The sequence below is a fragment of the Numida meleagris genome, chromosome 6 (genome assembly GCF_002078875.1).
Source record: "Numida meleagris isolate 19003 breed g44 Domestic line chromosome 6, NumMel1.0, whole genome shotgun sequence".
Classification (NCBI taxonomy): Eukaryota; Metazoa; Chordata; class Aves; order Galliformes; family Numididae; genus Numida; species Numida meleagris.
Genome location: NC_034414.1, coordinates 50,797,783 through 50,818,337, shown reverse-complemented (window position 1 = coordinate 50,818,337; position 20,555 = coordinate 50,797,783).

The window sequence follows — 20,555 nt, the reverse complement described above, 5'->3', positions numbered from 1 at the left end:
CAGAGGCATGGTATGACTCTGCTTTGATTAAAAATTAAATTATATAAAAATAAAATAATAAAATAATAAAGTAAAATAAAATGAAAAAAAGCAAGTGGTAGAAATTTTATTTCCTTGGAATAATGGCAAAGTCAGACTAAATCCTATTTGCTAAGCCTGGAAACGCTGAGCAACCCCTACTGTCTGGAATTCGCAGTCTGGCTATGCTCTGTCCACTTCCATCCAGTAACATCTCAGAAATACAGGGATAGCTTTATTGCAGAGATTACTTCTCTGGAAGGTAGGCAACAGTCACAGAATGGGGGATGCAATTGCAATGTGGTGCACAACCTATAAAACTAAATAGTATCCTGAGCATAACTGTGAGAAGCCTTCACAAAGCCCCTTCACCTTTTTTTTTCCTCCCTGCTCCCATTTGTCGCAAAGCAAAAGGCACTTTGATGCTTTGAAGTGGTGTGGGAGACCGTGTGCACTCTGTCCTGGGAGCTGTGAGAAGGCTGAGCCAGGAAAATTCACACTGGGGGATCTGCAGTGAGTCTGTGTGCTGGCTGGCTACTGCCAGCCATGGGTTGGAAGGGACCTATGGGCACCTGCGTTTCTCTCCATCGTGGCCCTTGTACATCCAGGGGCTCCATGAGGAACCACAGACATTTCATCTCCATGCGTGGCTCTCCCTCGCTATGGGGATTTTCTGACCAACTTCTGCAGAGCACAGAATGAGAAAGGGGGATTGAATTATTGGGCCTTGTTTTCTGCCTTTGGGGAGTCAAAGGAGACTATCATAGCATTAACTCTATTTTTTTTTTTCTCTAAAAGCTCATTGTATTTTTGATGAGTAACTAATATTTAACATACATTAAAAATATGGGAGCAAGGTCTTTGAATTGAGTTATCCTAGGCAATATGATCGATGTATGTATGTCTAATAGATCACCCGTATGAGAGGGAGAGAAATGGACCTTTTATTCTGCAATGTCTATTAATGAGTTTACGTGCAAAACTTCATCCAATGGTTTTTAGAACTACAAACGCTTCCTTTCTTGGCTTAGTTCTTCGGCCTCTGTTAACGTATTTTTTTTTTGCCAACTTCTCATCCTGGACTAATTCACATGTGAATGTGAAGGGGAAGAATACCTTCACCACACCTTCAGTGCTGAATCAATGCATCCTGAAGGGTCCAGGGACTAGGGTTTTTCTACCCACAAAAGGAGATGATGTATTAGCAGTGACGGTGAAGAATTTCTAGTAACACTGGTACTTAATAACTCAAAGCTGCTTGATGTGGCTGTGCTTTTTCTGCTTGTGCATCCCTTTGCCTGCTAGCACCACATTGTAACCTCATGCACCCTCAAGACCCATCCCCCTCGCTTACAATTCACTGGAAAGCTTGTGACATAATGGCATTGAGGCATTGCCTGCTTTGACTTTCTCTGTGATGTGTTTTAAACAAAATCCCTGCTACAAAGTTGAAAGAGTAGAGAAAGAAAACCCGACGTGACTTTGGGGGTAGCGCAAACGAGTCATAGGAAACTCACTCTAGAGATATCTCCAGAGACTAGTCAAGACAAAAGTTACAGCACAAGCATTTGGAAAGGGGCCACTGCAAACAATTTGTCCTCATTCCAGTTGAGCAACTGTAAGCAGGGACATTTTCAACACAGGCCATTTAGGGACAGAAGGAAAGATTGGATGGCACTAAAAGAAACTACACAAATACATGGTGATAGGATGACTCGGCCACCCGCCACACATACTCTGCTGCTTCATTGTTCTTCTGCCTATCATCCCGACATCTGAAAAGGTCCCACCCCCCAGCATGGCAGCACGGCACTGTGCAGACTGGCATAAATTGACTCCAGGTGACAAAATCACCTTCCTCAGTTGGCCTTTGTTTAGCAGGGAGGGAGGGCAGGGGCCATATGTGTGGCAGGAGTTGAGGACAACAATGTAAAAAAATGATTCCGCTTGTTGAAGTCAGCAATATAACAAATGGGGAAAAAGGATGCTTTGCTCTGCTAAGGCATTTTTTTTCTTTTGCTGTGTGAGTCTTGGGTTTAAAGGGCTGCAGTCTTCCTTCTTTTTTGAGGAAATACTTGGAAGTAGCTATTCCAATTTCTTTAATCCTTCTCTTCCCCCTAACTTACAAGCTGTTCTTGCTCTGCTGTTTTCCTCAGCATGCCAAAGGCACCATACCTTTCCGTGGAAAGTTTCTGCCACTCTCTCTGATTTTGTATTCATGCTGCGTAAATAAGAACAGGACCTCCCTCCAGCACCTTGGCATGGGGTGGGGAGTTGGATAGGAGGATGGTGCGTGATAGAAATATTATGTAAGCGAGGTCTGGATGTCTGCAGTCCCAGCTCTAGAGAGCCATTGTCCACAGATATTTTAAAATGGCCTTTTTCTTTCCCCTTCTGAGCACCACATCACAATACGGTTTCATTCAGCGAGGACCTGGCATTTGGGGGCTGGATGGCTCAGCTGGCCCATTTTGGGATGGGGTGCCTTTCATCTGTAGGTCATTGTTTTGAATTCTGCCCACATGGTTGGCAGCCGGGAGCTGTTCTCTTCTGACGGCAGCGCAGCAGCATATGCAGAATTGCTAGGAAGTCTCTGATCCTAGACACCATGTCTAGATCATAAAAGCTACCATAACAATTGAGTCTAAATGGCACCCTTCTTGGCAGTTGAAGCAGAGGCCAAGCAATAAAAGGGCTACAGAGAATGGACTACTGTCTAGCATCTATAAGCTAATAGTGAGGAACACGGGTGAAGGAGTGTGAGAAAGTATGCACAGCCTGCAAAGGCTCTTTTGGGTGAAGAAAGAGGATTTCAGTCTCCTAGACTGAAAGGCCAACACCTTTCAATAGGAGAAGGATCATTTACAAATATGAGAACAAAGCCATTGTTCGTCCTCGTGCCTTTAACAATGCTGCTTCCTGTTGGCATCTTTTGCCTGCTAATAACACAGTGCCATAATTTGTATCTTTGCAGTGCTGCACGAGCACTAACTAATTAATCCTTTCTCACCCCTTTGAGGCAAGTAGTTTTTTGTTTCTGATGGTCTATAGTGGAGATGCGTTCCTTAAAACCGTTGTGGGTAAGTATAAAAATGCTATGTAAATCTCGCTATACTGCATATGCTAACCTTAGGATTTCCCTATTTGATTCAACAATTCCAGTACAGGTAGGCTACAGCCAGTTAAATGTTTTGCTGATCTGAGGTCTTAATTAAAATAGGTGATAGAAGCTTCTTGAAAAAAAATTCAGAGCAGGGCAGGTTTTCACTATCATGACATGAAACAGAAAGCCCTTCCTTTCTGCCCCCCCAAACAAATCAGCTCCTTTCACTGGAATAATCTCTGGCTGTCTGACCTTATTTATTCAGATGCTGACATGAATCATCATCTGAGCAAGCATTCCCTCCTACACCTGCAGTATTTGGGGTTATAGTTCTCCTTGGTTTTCTGCAGCAATAAGAGCTCAGTGTTACTTGGAGCTGTCTCCATCTGGCAGGCCACGAAGTCCGCAGGAGCACAGAGGTCTTTCTGTAAAAATGGAGACAGCCCAGATTGCTTTCTCTTTACACAACATCTCAAGAGGGCTCTAGACTTTTCTTTTTTGCAGCTATAGTCAAGTGTGCAGCCTCTTTTCCCCCCTATCTCCTTTTTGCATGATGACCTCTTCTTGGGGTGAAGAAGTGCGTGGGTGAGTTTGGGGGAGGGGTTGTTCTTCTCAGTAAAGCCAAATTGCAGGATGCAGCACATATTGAGCTTGGCAGCCTTTCACACTTCCCCAAGAGGCAGCTGAAGGGCCCAAGCAGGGGTAAGACGTTATCAGCTCACTTTGAGCATGCCAGAGCATATCCTTACACACAGATAGTGACACACTGCCTGCACCACAGCTGACCTCCATGGACCAAAGGAGATTGTTTGGTGGTGGCTAAGGGAATATCTCATGTCATCTGTACACTATTACAAGGCTGAGTACTTAACAAAGAAGTCACTCAGCAGTGTTAGCCATAAAACATGTACAAAACTGAAGGCAGAAGTTAAGCTTTGTTATCTGCCAGTCATTCATTGTTTGGAAGGAATATCCCAAGAGCACGGTTGAATGTCAGTGTCTTAAAGATCTATACATTGCTGTTGGAACTGGGTCATTTGTCACCATCTGGGATTATGCCACTAGCAGTATATGAGCATATTCACAGTATAATGCAGCTCCAGATTTCAGCCATATGGAAAAAGTATAATATAGTGAGAAATTCAATCCTTTAATAGAATCCAGAGCACCCTCCAGCATGTTTTCCCTAGTTTTATTTCTTTGCAATGCAGTCTTAATAACCACTGATGTAGCATTTAAATTGGAAGAGATGCAATGTCTAGATAAGGTGGGAGATCTGCTGCTATCTGTTACCCTCTGATAGGAAAATCCCTTGCTGTTTCAGTGGAAAAACCCACCGAGCTTACTAAAGTCAGAGGAAGGGTATGGTACATCTGTGGCATGCATTAACTTCCTTTGATTCTTTCCTCTTGATAGGCAGCTCCCTTATCCCAAAATAAATATTCACAAGTAATTTTCACTGTAGAAGTTGTCTTTGCACTTACCTCTTTCATCTGTTGCTGTTGTAGAATGCCAAAAGCATAAAAGTATTGTGACTTGCAACAAGATGCTGATGGTGCACAAGACAGAATTCCTCCTGTATCGTATCATCTTCTCCTCTTTACAAACAAAATTTGTGGTAGAGTAGTCATGTTGATATTACCTCACTACTTGAATGAGATTTGATTGGTCTCTGTAAATCCATCAGTGGTGATAAGGCACTGGAATGGTTATACTGATAAACCAAGAGCCAAAATTACGTTTATATAGATCAGCATGCCCAATGCTGGGTACAGTATATGAACCTAGTTGCAATGCTATTAAGGATTTGGAGTGATGGTGAAAATGGGAGGAGATCACATAAGAAATTAGCTCCATTGATTTAGAAGCAGTGATGTCTGGAACCAGTCTGATGCTGGCTGAGAATTGACAGGAGCGTCTGAAGGAATTTGATACAATTCTGAGCTTGATGTCTCCAAAAAAGGCTGTTCCTGAGATGTACCTGGCATGGCATTGTAGACTAATAATTGTAGACTAAATGCTAGTGTTCTCTGAAAGAAATGGTGGGGTTTTCTGAGGCCAGCAGCAAATAATATATGTTGATGTCTGGGAAAGGTACGAACAGCTACAGCTCAGTGCAAAAAAATATATTATGGCTATATCTGGCTTAGGTGCTACATAGTTCTGTGGGCTGCTAACAAGTTGCTCTGGCAACATCTGTTATGACAAGTTGTGTTGTATTTGTGAAGCCTGCAATGTTACTGGCACCATCTCAGACTCCCAGCAAATGGGAGTTAATTTTTGTTGAGGTAGGTTGGCAACCCATTCCAAACACACCTAAAGCTCAATATGAGAAACTAATTTGACTCTGAACTAAGTACAATGCCTGTGACAGATAGTTCTCTGACAGCCAGATCTGCCTCATCCCTCTACAGGTCCATAGAGCTGGTCAGGGCTTTTTGAAGAGCTATGCTTTGAGAGCCAGGCCAGGGGAGCAGGTGAGAGTGGGGAGAGAGTACAGATTAGCAGAAAATGGGGGAAGACATCTGGAGAGAGGCAGAGAAAGTGCAGAACAGCTAGCAACTAAGATGTTCATGTGGCAGCTACATTCCTATATCTATATTCCAAACCAGACAAAGGAGAGATGTGATCGGATTTGGTTGGGTAGATCCCTCTGTCTCACTTGTTGTAGAAAAGTTTAAACTCATGTCAAAGAGCCCCAGAAAAATTTTGTAGAAAACTAAAAATTTTTTTTGAAAAGCAACCTGGTTGCTTCTGTCAAGTTGTTTTCTCCCCTTATGAAAACTTAGCTGATAAACGTTGTGGGAAAGCATATAAACAATGTGGTACGTATCTCAGTGAATCAGACTGGTAGAGGGTGAGTTTCCCACACAGTGAAATAAAGAAATCCATGGCAACGATGTGGGGCAGTAAGAAAGTTTCTGGAGAAGGGGAAAAAAACAATAGTATTTTGTAAGTCAGATGGAAAAAACTCCTATATTGTGCTGCTAGGTTATTTTCCTTTCCACCTGGAGCAAAAGAGAAAACAATGCAGAAGATCACCTTAGAGGATATTTTCATTTTATTGGCCCTTCCTAGCGAGTAGCCAGAAATGAGGAAAAATGAACACAGGCTTCTTCTTCAGGACGGAATTGGGAATGGGCAATGCATAACAGCCACCCATCTTTCCCATCATTCTTGGTTGGTGAGTTGAAGTGTAACTGTGATGTAGCCCTTCTTCATCTCTCAATTAGTTGGCAGGACAATAACACTGAAAAGATAAACAGAGTGATAAAATAAACAATTCATCTACAATTTTTGTAATCTAGCTGACTCTTTTCTCCCAAGCACAGCCTTCCTGGTGATGAGATGGGGAGTTGTAGTTTGTCAAAAAAAAAACAGTCTTCTGAGCCTGGGGAGAGAAGTGCATTAAGCAAGAGGAAAGTGGCATTTCAATCACTTTGCAAAAACTGGGTCCATAGTCTCTTGGTGCATTTGATATGTTAAAAATAACTTCATGTCACTCTCTGTGATTGGGAGCCACGCTGATTATGGCTGGTCAAAGCCAGCAGGAAATGTCTTGGGCCCTTACTGCCAAGAGGGAGGGCTGATGTAGACCACAACTGGCTTATTCCAAAAAGCAAATAACCCTGAGGGTCTGATCTGCAAAAGTGCTGAAGTAAAAGGGAGTTGTGGTTGCTCAACACTTCCAGGGATCAGGCTTCTCCGTCTTCATTAGCCACACTGCTGTGAACTCCTATAAAGCCTGCAGTTCCTTTTTGTGCCGATAAGTCATTGTGCAGGAGTAGCCCAACACCTGCCCTCTGCTGATATCCTGACACCTCTCAGATGAGCTTTGGCCCTGGCCCAGAAACTGCCCCAGCTGCTCTGAGGACAGAGCAGGGCCTTACTAGGCAGCCTCTGCTCCTGAGGTGCAGCAGAAGGCTCTCCACCACCCTAAATCCTATAGTCCTTTCCACTGAATATAAGCTCCTGGAATACTTTCACATCATTGGTATTCATTTTTGGTAGCCTAACATCTGCAGATGCCTAATTTTACTAATCCCGCCTGTGACTGGCTCAGGCAGGCTGGCTGAGGCATTTGCAGAAAAATGGAGATAACGTATGCAAGTTCAGGAAAAAAGCTAAACTCCCAAAAGTCCAATGAAGTCAAATGAACAGGTTTCTGGGCTTTGGACGTGTCATGTTTGCCATCTAGTTGCTAGTCAGAGCTTGTTCCAGGTAGAAAATGAAGAGTAAATAATCCGGTACCACATAAAAGGGAAATAAGCTTACGGGAACTCTTGACAAATGAGGGAAATACTTCCAATGGTATTTTAATCGAGGTGCTTGGAAAACAATATGATAAAAATATGTGAATTCCTGAACTTATTTTATTTGGCTGTAAAAATAATTGTATACCAGAGTACAAGTGATGAAGTGTTACTGCAACAGCGGAATCGAAAGCTCTGGGTCCCACTCTCAAATACAATGAGGTTGATAGCATGAGGTCCTCTTGGCACAAAATGTGATCTGGTAAAAGTTTGACCAGTGAAGTGAAAGCCAGGGCATCGTAAGTACCGTGCTGCTTTGTTCTTTGATTGATTGGGAAAGGGACAGATTGGCACAAAGTACCACTTTCAGTCTCAGTTTACCCATCTGTAAGTGGAGACACATACATCACAGTGATGTTATCAGTCTTAATTATTTGAATATATTTAAAGTTTCTCAGGTGTAAGGTATTACAGAAAAATGCAAAGTCTATTGTTCCCAATCTAAATTACTATATAATAATTTCAGTATCAGTAGTCTTGTATTTTGACTGAAATATTAGCTGTGAATAACATTTTGCCTTTATACACGGAGACATGTTCTAGCTGAAAAATAGTACTCTCTTTACTTTCTAGTAAAGATTTTTGTGTGTGGTTTGGCATTTAGAATAAGGCTGTGGCATTGTTGAGCATTGATTTAGTTTAAATCTCCAGTTTGGTTAATTGTTGTGAACCTTGTAAGATGCTGATTTGCAGCTAAAATACTCCTTAAAGTTATAAAACTAGTGAACAGTTTATTCACAATATGAAAAACCACTTAGAGTTACAAACCGGAGTTCATTATAATGAATGCTAATTTTTGATGCAGGAATGGTTCATCTTTAATTTCAGCTTTTAGTACTTAAAAGAGGATGCCTGCAGCTATGGAAGTACCATCATTTGCAATGTAGGAAAGGTAGACTGAGTTATGTGTCTTCTGCTGAACGTGCTACTTGTTTTGAAATACTTCAGCTCTCTCAACAGAACAAGATGCTGCGTTCATGTAAAAAGTTATAAGAGGGCTGGATGATTATACTTGTAATCTCTCTGAGCTCGGAAGCTAGAAGCAGTCATTGAAAAGGGTTGGGTATGGCTCTGTTGGCCCAAGAGTCGCTGAATGATCAATTTTTGACTTGCTGTTGGACTGAGTTCCCCTGGCCTAGCTAGGTGATGTCCCAGAGGGGACCTGCTGCTCACTTGCAGCCTTACTGTCCTGCTGCTACTGGCACTGGGATGCTGTTATGGGGCAATCTGCCGAGAGGCCAGGAGCTCGACAGGGAACATGGAGGATAGGGCAGGGCAGAACATGTGCTGCACATCGAGTGCCATAGTGAGGAATGCAGCACGCCTGGGAAGGAAGAGAGCTGCTCCTGGACCAAGAAGTTTCTATTTTCATCAGTAATATAATAATGTATATGAGTAACCTGTGTTAATACAATGGAGGAAAACTCATCTCAGTACCCTGGACTAAATAAAGGAAATTAGGAGCCCATGTCAGAAACAGCCAATGCCCCTTTGCTGAGGGCAGCTATGTTTGTCAGTGAGATAAGACAAGTGTCAAAAAGAGACAGTATCTCCAGGATATCCACCACAACCTGTGTGTCAGCAACCTGCCAAGGCAAACTAGCTCCAAGCAGCCCTGTACCTTGGCCTGGGACTGAACAATGTGAGTTGGCACCGCAGTAAAATTCAAGGATCCAGTCATTGCCATGAATTCACCTGGGGACTGCCCCATCTTCTCAGGGGATTTCTGGCCCCACACCACCAGCTTTGTTCACCCTGAGCAAAGCTGCTGTGGGTTGAACAACAGTAGGGCTGCCACGGGTTCTCAGCTGGCTGGGGCTGCCCTCCTCTTGGACAGGGCTGGCAAGAGGTGACACCTTCTTCCCTTTCACTGCCTCAGGCCTAATTCTTCCCTCGCTAATTTTAGTCTTATGTAATTCAATTACTTTGGTGAAGTTGCCTCCTGATTTATATTGGTGTGAGTGAATGGGGTAGCAGCCCTTGAGGCTTTGACTGAAGTATGATGTTACACTATTTCTGGACATCATCATGTGCTGGTTGTGCAACAGATAAGAATAATGTTTGGTAAGTCATTAGTACTTCAGTTTAATTTGTGCTAAAATCATCAGCTACATCCCATTTAGTTTCTAAAGCCTCCTCATTATTGCTGCAGACACCAGACCCATGACCTGCTTTCTACTCTGTGAGGGAAGGATAAGTGAATTTAATGCAATCTCTGTTACAAAAGTCTGTTGCTGATCCCTTGAAATCAGGTGATGTCTTATTATTGACTTCACTGAAGGTAGGATCAAGTCCAAATTTCAAGCACTTAATTTTCCAGCACAGGGTAAGGGAAGCAAGACTTAAACTGCTGCACTTCTTTGGCAAATAATGAATGGGACCTCATTATCTCTGTTAGGACGTGACTTTACAGATGATTACATGCTGAAAGTATGCCACCGATAGACTGGCTCTGACCTGAACAGTGAAACATGCTCAGAGAGTGAGAGACTTTCAAGACACTTCATTCATTCTCATATTGTGAATGATTTTGTCAATGAATGGGATGACTGACCTTGGTGACCTGGTGCCAGCATTCCCCGCCAGGTACAAGCACACAGGTGTACTGTGGCTATTGACCATTATTCCTGCATTCTTTTCAGATGAAAAATCATCCACAGCAGCTTTTAGCAGAATTTCTTCTAAGATATTATTGTGATCCTGTTCATTTACAGATAACTTATTATCTCTTACAAAAACAGTAGATGAAGAATCAAAGAAATTACTCAACAGGTTTTGCACACACACACACAAAAAATTGGTCTCTCATGCTGAATATATATTTGCTAAAATGGTATAATGCAAGAAACTACAAAATACATGTGATTAACTTTATCCATTTTGCTTATTAGAGGCGAAATACTAACAGCACAGGAATAGAAATGGTTTGACCATGAAAGTTCATTTTATTCCAGCAAAATATTCCCATAACTCTACTTTTTAGAGGTATTATGAGGCTAAAGTTAGTAATCTATGCATGCTTCTCAAGAATATCTATGACAGATATTCCATAGAAAGCTTGATATGAGTATGTAATAAGAGACAATGATTTATGGATTTATTCTTACAAAACTCTTCTGACTCAGATAAATACTGCTATTGCTGTTCTGCAGATGGGTAAATTGAGGGACTGAAGGCTTAAGTAGCACGCACAAGATCACCCAGCAAGTCTAGAGAAAATAGACTGGAACCAGAATGTTGTATTTCTATTTTCATGTTCTGTAAGTGTTAGATCATCTCTCTCCCATGATTAGCTGCTATTCTGGCATGAACTCAGGACCATTATGATAGAGCTATTTTTCATACAATGGGATGAGACTGCCATGGCTTTAATTGCAAGCATGTGTTCGCTCTTTTATGGCATTGTGATTGTTATGTAAGGTAATGTGTAAATTTAGTGGATTTTAAATTAAGAGTTTACATTACAACCACTTTAGTGTAGGGAAAATTTTCTTCCTTGGTGTCTATACTGCCCTAAATAACTTGGAGTCCTAATTAATGACTGGACCTTGGAATTGGTAGACCAATGCAAAACTGAAAGTAATTATCAGATTGTATTTATTCAAGGTTGAAGTTGTTTTAAATTAAGAGGAGGAAATTCCACCTTTAGGAAATTACAGAAAAAACCCACATGTTTTACTTCTAGGTGAACATGGTCTTCGTATTATTTAGATCTGACGGGATACATGCTCCCAAACTTATATGTCTAAGCAAATGACCTACAACACATGCTGCTAAAGTTTGGAAAATTAACATAAGGCTTTTGGAGGAGAATGTGATGATTTCAGAAATGAATAAATGATGGTATATTTATAGCTGCTTTTCAAAGAAAAGAAAGGTAGCCAATCCTTATGACTAATAGCCATTATTTAAAGTACAATCAGAGACGCTCCTTGTAAATTTTTAGCCAAGGTCTTGGCAAGACTTAGTGCCCAAGAAAAGGATATCTATATTGGGAATCAGTTGCTCTTACACAATATTTGTGATGATTTGGAACCACTTAAAAACAAGGAGTTGGTGGTATAATGCATTCTTTGGATTTGGAGATGTTCCCCTTATTCCTGCTTTGAATTAAGAGAATATATTGGTGGCTTAGTTAAATGTCTCTTAGTTAAAATTATACCTCTTTCTTTGTCTTCGATTGAAGCCAGATATGTCTCTTTTTTTTTTTTTTTTTTTTTTTTTTTTTTTTAAAGAAAAAGAATTATAAAAAAAAAAAAAAAACAGGTGTGAAGAACTTTCAGATTCCCGAAGTGTTAAGTCATTCTGTGTTCCAGTGGATTTCAAACCGTGGCCTGCAGACCACCAAAGACTTGGGGATTGTCTGCTGGGGATCTCTGGAGGAACTGGCAGGTTGGATAGAATCTGCTTTTTTTTTTTTCTTCCAACAGCTTAACAGTGTTACAAGTAGCTAAAAATGCATTAAATGTTTTCCAGCTAGCGCTTTTAAATGTTAACAGTTGTACTTGTCTCAGGGCTCTTATTCAGCCACCAAAACTAGTAGGTGGCCTGTGTGATCAGAGAGCAGGGGTGAGCTTGAATGACAAAAGTAGTTAAGAGACTGTCTGTAGTCCAAAACTCCTTAGGACTCCCTAGCCTATGTGATGCTTTAAAACCTGTTGGAAAAAGCAAACATCTGATTTTACTAAGTGTCCGAGGTGTGCTTATAGCAATATGAGAAAGCAGATAGGGTTCTAATGAATTGTATAAAAACCGTATAAAAGATACTCAGAAGACAAGCTGATTGCAAGATGCCCTACTACACCTAATGATTATCATACTGTGGAAGACAATTTTTTCTTTAAGCTCAAATAACCAAATAATAAAAAAAAAGATATGGTGTCTGTTTCCTTAATAGAACACTTAATCTATAATCCGAAAAGCTTATAAAGGGTAGGAGATAAGTGTATATAGTAGTAATATAACAGTAGCTATTACTCTCCTTTTATGATGCAAATGAATATACTGCATACTGACTTTTGGATCAATAAATGTAAACACATGGGGAGTCAGGAGGTTATGATACAGCCTGCTCCTTCAAAACTCAATTCAGTGCATGTCTTACTGGCCTGGAAATAACCCAGAGCAAAATTAGACATCCATGCAGGTGGCATTTCTAGAGTTTTTGGTCAGAAAGAACTTTGATGTTGAAGCCAGTGTTTTCACACTGAATCTAGAAGGCAGAAAACTGTTTCACTCTTTTATTTCTGAGGCTGAGAGCTTACCACAGCAGGGAGAGGCAGGGGTTATCAAAATTGTTTTTGCTATGGAGTATGCTTATAAATCATAGATTTCACAGTAGTACTTATACAGAGTTTATTATGGCAATTGTTTGTCCGTTACAACTGGGAGTACTAAAAGGGTTTGTCACTGGAATTCCTGAGATGAGTATAATCTTTGACCCTTTTTGAGCTGATGCAATACAAAATTACAGAGGAAAATAAAATGCAGTTGAACCCTGGGCAAAGAAATAGACACAATTCATGGAGTCCACTCCAGGTGACTGGTCTAAAAGAAGAAATTGATTTCAGTAGCCATAAGGAGATCAATCATGAATTGCCGAAAGCAATTAGCTGAAGCCATTACTTGGGAATCATTAGAAAACTAACTGTTTCCATTTGCTCAGTCTAACCATTTAAATTTCTGAGGGTGGGAAGGACTTACTGCCATGAATAAACTGTGAAATGTATCTTTAAAATTAAGTTTTTAATTAGAACTGGCAGTTCTGAACCTGCTGTTGGCAGGAGCCAACCTACTGAAAAAGAGCCCGATGCAATAGGCTGTAAAGTGTACTGCTTGCTGCTTTAGTTTAATTTTTTTTTTTTTTTAAAAGGACACTCAGCCTTTAAAACTGAAAGTTGTGTTTCAACACTGACGTTTGAAGATTTTTTTCTCTGTGGTTAAAACAGTTTGGAAATTTCAGTCATCATTTCTTACAATAGGTGCCAAATACAGCTTATTTTCTGAAGGAATGAGCATGTTTTAGAGGAACAACAACAACAACACAAAAAAAAAAAAACACCAAAAAAGAAAAAAGAATAAAGCACCTGCTGTAACAGACTCAGCCATGTAAATACCATCCTACAATCCCTACTGCTGGCGTGAGTAATCCTTCATTGGTTGTGACCTGATTCAAGCAACATACTACATTACGGTTTGCTTAAATTGTATTGTCTGTCTTGGGACTTAAAGCGCGTGCCTAAAATTGAATATCTACATTTTAAGTAGGAACTATGCATGACACCAACTTGGCAGGAGTTGCCTGTTTAGTTTCAAATATGCCTTGCTGTGTATTCCCAAGAACGAGTAGTGCTAATGCGGTTAAAAATCCCATTCTAGGCTAAATACAATAGGTGAATTTGTTGTTTTTGTGAACTTTCATGGTCGGGAGGGAAGCAGCTGATGTTAGGGGCCAAAAGGTTAGGTGAATAAAAGAGCCAAGTGTCCCATGCCACCTGTCTCTGCTCATTCTTCCAAGAAGCATGAGTCTATTTCCACTTCCCTTCTGCCTGTGGTTTAGGAACCTTGGTGGCTTCTGCATTCCTCTTTTTTTTTTTTTTCCTTGTTGCTCTCACTGCTCTGTCATTTAGCAGAATCCATTTTCTGTATAGTCCAAGCCCAGTAACCCTTGTCACTGACCTCACTGCCATGTGCTCGATGTGAGCATGACTCATGGTAGCGCTGAGAAATCCTTGCTCTCTCTGATTTGGCCTTCTCATGTGAGGGGGGAGGAGAGGGGCAGGGGGAGATTCTGGTATTTCCAAACTGGCTTTCTGGAAGTGTTGTGTCAGTTACGATAATTTGGTGTAACACATAAATCTTTAGGCTGATTTGTGATTCCCAGCACACCCCTTGCAGTCTAATTGAGGAATTACATTTCTGTCACTTGCAGGGTCTGGTGGAAATGCAAGAATGTGAGGAACAATAGGAGCAGGCTAGCACAGAGTCAAAACAGATAAAGGAAAATTTGTTGTTGGACTGAAAGATGGGAGCAAACAGATGAGAAACAAGTTGGTCAGAATCCCTGTGCTGCTCCTGTTGGCTGTGTGGCAATGTGAATAGCAAGTTCACTTCTGTTAGCATGAGAAAAGGGAGCAGACAGGAGAACCAGACAGAGATGCCACTGCATTTTGTTATGAAAGGGTGAGGGAGCTGGTGGGGCTGAGCCACAGCTGCAAGCTGTGCTCAGTCAGGGCAAGATGGTGGTGCAAGGGGAGCACATGATGGGGCTCCTCCTCTGGAGGCTTTTGTTTATTCTCTCTTTCGTGGTGATTTTCTCTAATCTGAAGAACAAGATGTCCTTAATGAAAACAGATGTTTTGTTCCCTTGCATATGGGAAAAAAAAAACAACACCCCAAAATAGAATAAACCCAAAGAATGCTGAGATCACAAATGGGTTTCCACAAAGACAGGAGGAAAGAACCCTTTGTTAACATCCTAACCCGTCCACTTGTTTCCCATGGACACGTCACAGAAGCTATAGATGTGAAGATCTGGGCAGGACCTGGGCCTAAGAGAGGGAAGATGTGTGCCTCTGTACAACATAAACAACACACTGAGCTGGCTTGCAGCTTCCCCGTCCATGGTCTCCTACTGTGAGATCCTGGTCAATGGCAGTTTTTGTTATTGGCTTCAGTGTAAATAGGAATTGGTCCCAGTATTTAATTTAAAGCACAGGACATGAAAACACAAAATCATAACATCCCTGCTACATTTATAGCACTGCATAAGCCACTGATTAACAAATGGATGAGATACTGAACTTTGCTTTACCATCTGTCTTTAATTACATAAAATAACTTGAAGCAATTAACAAGAAAGAAACACTGTGACACGAATAAATAAATCCTATTGATAGAAACAGATGAGGGAATACTTAGGATATCTGAGTGTATGTATGAGATTCACTAAAATGGCATAATCTGCACACAATGATATGACAAATATTATCTAGCAGATTTACACTGTCATTGCCAAGTATTTTTGGAAAACAATAATTACCTATGTGGATGCAGAGGAGCAAAAGGAAAGCTATGCGTGACTAGGAAAAAAAAAAAGAGCTGTGGTCCCTTCAACAGCCATGATCTTGGAGTTTTCTCTTTCAAAGATAAGAGAAACTAATATTAACAGAAAAATATACAAAGCATGAGGTTTCCTAACAGTGGACCTAAAGCCAGTCTCATAAATCCACGTGCTTATAAACATTTAGGCACCAGTGGGGATTAAGCTCTTTAACACTTTGCAGGATTTATGTTCTAAGTCTATTCTTTTAGCATTCATATACACTTGTTTGCCTTTTCTGCTTAGACACTTAGAAAAATGAGCACTTTACAGCAGCCAAACAGATTAAGAACTGACTAGATGTCAAAAAGTCACTGCCAACTCTTAATGAAAGCTCCAGAGTCATCCTTGCACAAAATTTTCCTTAATGATCCAGAGACAAATCCATCCCTAGTAAAACAAGGCTAGTCAATTAGGGAGGAAATATAAATTTGGTGGAATGACAAATTATGAGTTTGGAGCAGCCCAAATTTTTTGAGCTGGACTTCTGCAAGCAAGATTAATTTTAAGTTATGATGGCTTTATTGACGCACTAGAAACTGTATCCCAGGGGTGGTACATGATATCTTTGGTATCACTGAGGAGAAACAGCTGGAAACAGGACTCAGTCTGATGATGCTGAGGAGAATTAATATATCTTCGAACAAGTTAGTAGGGATGTTTGAGTTGTATATAATAATGACTATATGGCAATGGTGTGTTACATTGCTGTGGTTGCTAGAAATCTGGAAAAGAGTAAGAAAAACAAAAGCACTGCTTGTAGACTGGAAAATATGTATTGTTTCCTTTATCAAAATGAGATGGCTGGATTACAGTGTATAATTACTTTCACAACAACAAAAAGTGTCTTAACTCAGATGAATATATTGCAAGAATCAGTGAGTGGAAATGTAAGTCAAGCAAATTTAAGAAAGTAACGAGGCTTGGAACTGTAGCACTAAGTGTGATGAACTGCTGAAAGAAACTACTCAAGGAAGTGCTAGTGTACGTATCAAAACTGGATGTCTTTCTGGGGAATGCGTGTTAGCCAAACCAATTCCTGAGCTCGGTGTACAGGGAGTGATGCAATGCTATAGTCTGTGACACAGAAGAGGTTAGTCAGGATGAGTTAATGGTCCTCTCTGGCCTCAAAAGCTGTAAATCAAGGAAAGTGTTTTAAACATTTTAGGCCAAATGCTACTTATTTCATTCAGCTAAGACATCCACTAATTTCAAGGAAACATTGAGGCAAATAGTATCAGAACAGAAAGCAGCATGGAGTCAGAAAGAATAAAGCTTATTAAGTGTACCTTTCACATTAACATAAACATTCTACATTCTGCATGTTACAGATCTGAGGACCAAGGCTTTAGGCTGCAAGTCAGTGTGGCACACAGCAAACTAAGCAATATACCCAGTAAATATATTGAGAGATAAACAGTCTGGGTGAGAATGCAGGATAGTGGATACAGGGCCCACTGAATATGCAATTTGCTACTGTTTCAGGTACTCATGTTCAGAAAAATAACTTTAATTGTTTTGGCGGGGAACACTGCTGTGTAGACTGAAATGGGAGAAAGAATGTAAACAAAGGGTAACGATCACTTGCTGTTATCGTAGCTTGTAGAAATGTCTTGTGGGTCATGGCAGGGACTTTTGACAGACATCATTCTGTTTAATATCTCCATTGGTAATCTCAAAGTAGAGGTAAACAGAACAATAGTGAAATGTGCTGATGATACTAAACCAGGAAGGAATGTAAACAGCAGACAGCAGATAAATTATATCAAAGGACAGCCAGATATTAGAAAGCTGTGTGCAAAAAAAACCAACCCCCAAACAACCCATGGAAAGAAAGGAAGAGGAGAGGAAAGAAAGGAAAAGGATGAGGAAAGGAAGGGAAAAGGAAAGGGAAAAAGAGGAGGAAGGGAAAAGGAAAAGGAGGAGGGAAGGAAGGGAAGGCAAAAGGAGGAGGAAAGGAAGGGAAGCTGGAATATACATGTCCTAGCTATCGCTATTGCTGATAGAGTTTCAGGGCATAGTGGACAGCAGATCAGATGGAAATGATAAATGAAGTTGTAGTATTGTAAAAGCTATGCACATTCAAGCACATGTCATGAAGTAGGGAGGTGATAGTTCGCTTGTAAAGCTCTGTGCTATTAGTTCAAGTCTGTGTTCAATATTGCCAGCCACTGGCTGACTGGAAGGACTTGGAAGAAATCCCACAGCAATTCAAAGGGTGGAAAAATCACTTTGGGGGAAAGACTGAGGCTGAAACCCAGCATGTCATTAAGCGTAAACTTAACTAAGTACATGAGCTGTACTGATGACTTACAACTCCCTTTATAGCCTTGCTAGATGATTTTAACAAAGAAGCCACATATCAGCTTAAACAGTGCACATACTTAAGCACTTCAATAGACTGGAACAGAAGGAGCTTGGACAGACCTGTGAGACAAGGTGACATGCCCCTGAGCACTGAAAGGTACATTATTGTCTGCATGGAAATCAGCAGGAAGGCATGTATTTCTATAAAGCTGGGTTGCTTTCTTACCCATGGAACAAAGGTCTGCAAAGGAGGTTTAAACCAGCCAGCATTGTTTAGCTGGAAGTAATGAAGACAGCAAAATCAAGCCTCTTGGGTGTGAATTTTTTAAAGGTGAGAAGTGGAAGACCATCAGATAGTCCTCAAAGGGGAATTTATATTGCTGGGGGGTTTAGGATGGATTTGAATAAAGCACCAGAGAATGTCTATAAAGAATAGTTTTATGTCTTTACATTGGAGTGCTGAGAGTGCTTCCTGATTCCAAGAATTTCTGATCATATGAAGTTGCTACAAATGCTCCACAATTCAAGGTGGGAAGAATGTCTGCTTCATGACCTCTGAAATCATCTCTGCAACTGTTTATAAAAGAATTCCTGTGATACTGAATTCCTGATGCTGATTTTCAAACCAAGGAAAACTAATCTTTAAAGAATAGGGCTGTGAAATGCCCGATCACAAATATGCTGGGAATATCTCTTCTGTGTAACCATTTATTGTTCTTGTAACTGAGAATTATCTGAAGTAGAGAGCAGTCTGTTCTCAAAGAATGGCATTTTGGGGGAGTTAGTACTTGGCTCCTACTGAAAGTCAAAAGAAGGTGAATACCCTGCTACTTAAACTTTTGTGACAAACTGAATTGTTATTTGTTTATTTATTTATTTGAAAATTTTCCTCAGAAACAGAAGAAAACAACTCCCTTCTGGAAAAAAAAATGACGCTTTAGTGTTTCACTCAATGATTTTAGAATTTCAATGCAATTAATATCTGATAGTTTCATAATTAGAATTAGCAATTCATTTTGTATAAAGGAACATTTAATATTTAACATAAGAAATTTAATAGTGAAAAAAAAAAGTGTTGACCGTGGCTGGGATCTAGTCTTGGAAAGTTAGCAGACGCTCTTCTGGGCTTGACTAGTCAATATCCACAAGAATTTAATAAAATCCCTGCATAGGTTAGGAAAAGAAAGCAAGTGGGAAAGAGTAAGTGAATGATGATTAGTGTAGAACTTCCCTTTACAAATGTTGATTGACCACATGCTTGAAAGTCATGTTTGTCTTTACTGAATGAAAGTCAGGATATGGGGTTAAATCATTTACATGAGTGAATATCTATATTTTCTTCTCCTTTTGCTTCTTTCTTAGTGCCTGTCATAGTCCAGTTTTATGTTGCGCTGCTTCATTCATCCCCTATTTATTTGTCTCTCTGGATAGGATGTCTCTATATGATCATTCAAATAACTAACTTGCAACCTATTGTTCTTCCCACACAGTAATTTAGCTCTAACATTGAGCACTCAGGCCCTTTAGGATGCGGAGTTGCTTCAGCAATGTTAAGATTTTTATGTTAGTACAGTACAAAAGCTACCAAAAGAGGGCAACATATGAGCCAACAATGAGAAATGTATCCTGAGGAGTTTACAGTTCTGTATCTGTGACACCCTTCCCCCCTTTCTTTTTTTGATACAGCAAGAAATTTTAACAGAGCTGGTCAGGAAAACTGTATTTCTATTAGGTGAGAAATTCCAGCACTTGGGGAAAAGAAGTAAAGGTGCTGAAGTTTTCACAGAAAGAAAATTCAGAAAAAATTTATTTGGCATGGTGGAAGTGTTCCAAAACCATCAAATAGTTCGCGCACCAGAAAGCCCGAAAGTTATAATGACATTAAAATATTTAATTTACTAGGAAAAAAGGTTAAAGTATATGTTTATGTTAAATATACGCTATGAAATTCAAAACAAACTGAAATGAAGCAAGGAGTACTTAAATATTTTTTGCTTTATGAAAACAATGGTATTAATATTATTGAATGTAAATGTTATTTGAATTTGTCTCCATTAAAATGTTGTCAAAATAAGTATGCTCTCAAAAAAGCATGCTGATTGAGAACAAGCTGTATTTTCTGAAGGAATAAATTCCCTCTGAACATAGCATAATTACATTCACTCTCACTGAAATGCCTGAGAGAATTTCAAAAAACTCTTAATAATTCTGTAAAGGACTAAGGTAAACTGGCCACATGCCAAGGCCATTCCTGAGACTGTGGCACTAGACAAAGTGCCTGACCTGTGAGCTCAAGAGCTTGTATACCCTGGACAGCACTGAATGTGCAGTCATTGGAGAATCGTTTATTATAAACAAAGGTTTTTTTTTCAAGGTATTCAATAGTACCATAAGGAGTTAGGCAGTCTTGAATTCATGCCAGGGTGGCAATGGATACAGTAAGCAAATATAATCTACCTCACTTTGGGTAAATATTTGGCTACAAATGTATTGAGAGCTCTTTAATTCTCTGTACACTTCTACCACAAGAACTGGAGGAAAGGCTATGGAGATGTGAAGACTGGAGTGTCATTTTTTAATTCTCTTATCAGCTTCCCAGATAGGCCAGCTGCCAGTCAAATTTAAAACCTCACCGGAGGAAATAAATGAAGGCCCGTAGGTGTAGAAATCTGCTGTTTATACAGCTGCACCAAGTTCTTGCTAACTCATATTG